We start from the raw sequence: 2,280 nt of genomic DNA, 5'->3' as shown, positions 1-2,280 counted from the left end.
GTACGGCCATTTGTTCATATCTTGGTTACTTTTAAGGTTCAGGCTGGATTGTGACACTTAATATGTATGATAAAAAAAGTGGCTACTTAGACCAATAAGGGTCGAATAGCTTTCGGCCTATTCATCAAGACCATAAGCAGCTACTCGGATTAGTAAATGCTAAATAGCTATCGGCCTGTCCATCAACAAAAGCTAGATGAGCAGATGAATCCACAAGAGAAGAATAAAATTTCAATCTAGACTGTCAAGCAATCAGATAAAGTCAACAATGTACTTATAAGCAGAGTAAGAAAAACTGTGTACGATAGGCCGACTACAAATGATTGAATTCGTGAATCACAGGGGGAAAAGAACTTCTCTGTTTAGCAAAAAAAAATTCAACTAGACCTTCAAGAACTCGACTTTAGTGGGGATTTAACTGTTAAAGGAAATTGCATGTGCGTAAAGGTCAAAAAACATTATGGGCCTAAGCTTATCATTTTATGAAGGTCATCCTCTAAACAGGGATCCCTGATCATCTCCCTGATTATCGGCTCAAACCTTGAATTGTTGATCCTTGGGGGAACTAATAAAAAATTCCTCTAATCTCCCTCATCTTGTTCATTATTGTATTGTCTTAACTTAGCCACTCACCTCTCTCTCTCTCTCTCTCTCTCTACTCCTATTCTCTCCTTTCAAAGTACTTCAAATCTAGGTTCGGCAACTATAGATAAGTAAAAGAATAAAAAAGAGGGATAATTTTTGTTAAAAATCTAAAAGTTATGAATAACGAAAAAAAGTTTGCAAATGAATTTAAGAAAAAAAAATAACCAAAATCTTTAAACAATTAGACAATCAGCAATTCCAATCCAAATTTTGCCACAAGAGCTCCATTACATTTTTTCTTTCGTTTTTTTTTCCATTGGTTACAGTTTTCTTTTTACCTTTATTTTGTTCAATTTAAATAATAAACTGACTCCAACAATTCAAAATAAAGAAGAGAAATTTGCATAAATATCACAACTCAAACTCACTGCATTTCAACTGTCTCTTAATTTAAAATTCCTGCAGCCCGTAGATACTTATCTATTGTAACACCCATAAAATTCAAACATGTTATTCCAATCATCCACTTACTGCCAAAGGTTCTATCGGTTTCCCGCCTGCCACTTAGCCACAAGCGTATTAACCGCAGCACTAGAGGTCCCCGTTGCAGCCACGGCGGCCTCAGCCGCGAGCCTCACTCCCTCCATCCTTTCCCTCAGCTCTCTCCCCCACTCCGCTTCCACCAACCCCCTCACCCTCTCCTCCACCTCGCCAGCCTCCACCAAAGTTTCATGCTCCCTCATCTCCACGGCTAACCCCATCTCCAACAACATCACCTTATTCATCCTCTGTTCAGCATAAATCGGCCATGCTACCATCGCCACGCCTCCAACTATTGCCTCAAGCACCGAGTTCCATCCACAATGCGTCACAAAACCCCCAACTGCCGCGTGCCTTAGCACCTCCGCCTGTGGGGCCCATGACTTAACCACCATTCCTCTTTCCCTATCCACAACCCCTTCAGGCAGCAACGCCTCCAGTTCTGGCTCAGCTGGTAACTCCGTCAGCTTTGCGCTCTCCCCTCCGCCAAGCGCTAGCGCTGCTGCTGGCGGACTTCGTACCACCCAGAGGAACCTCTGCCCGCTTCTTTCAAGTCCAATGGCAATCTCGCGGAGCTGTTTGGCAGAGAAGGCGCCGAGACTTCCGAAGCAAAGAAACACTACGCGGTGGTGGTTGTTTGTCAAGCCACTTGAAGCAATCGTGGTGGTGCTCCGCTTGGCTTTGAATTAACGGGCCGATGGAGTACACCGGCGGTGCCTTCTTGGCTGGAGTGGCGAGTCCGTCTGCGATGGCCTGAGGGTGCAACAAATATCGAGAGGCAGAATGAGAAATGGGTTTTGCAAAGATCTGGCTGGAAATGAAAAAAATATTAATTTTTAGAAAAATTTTATTTACAAAATTTTGCCATTTTATCACAGTAGTAATTGGAAGAGAAGTTTGGACTTCATAAGCTCCGTGCAGTTGGAATGCGTAAAATATAACTGTTATTTATTTGATTAGAGGAACATGATTGAAATTTCATTTTGGATCGACTTAGTGTCTGTTTAAGGCAGTTTATTTGGTGCGGTGGCGTTTTGAAAACGTACCTGATCGGTTTTGATAAACTGCGTTTTATCAGTTTATGCATTTTCAAAACGCAGAAAACAGTGTTTTCACACACAGGTGCGGTGGGAGCTTATTGGCAACGGTCTGGCT

General features: G+C 42.4%; 1 pseudogene; it reads right to left on the bottom strand.

Moving 5' to 3' along the window:
• Nucleotides 1–853: 853 nt before the first annotated feature.
• Nucleotides 854–2,280, bottom strand: part of LOC110030623 — a 3,511-nt pseudogene continuing 2,084 nt past the window's right edge.

The sequence above is a fragment of the Phalaenopsis equestris genome, unplaced genomic scaffold (assembly GCF_001263595.1).
Source record: "Phalaenopsis equestris unplaced genomic scaffold, ASM126359v1 Scaffold000744, whole genome shotgun sequence".
Taxonomy (NCBI): domain Eukaryota; kingdom Viridiplantae; phylum Streptophyta; class Magnoliopsida; order Asparagales; family Orchidaceae; genus Phalaenopsis; species Phalaenopsis equestris.
The sequence above is the reverse complement of the archived record's forward strand: the minus strand, read 5'-3'. Positions and strand labels throughout refer to the sequence as shown.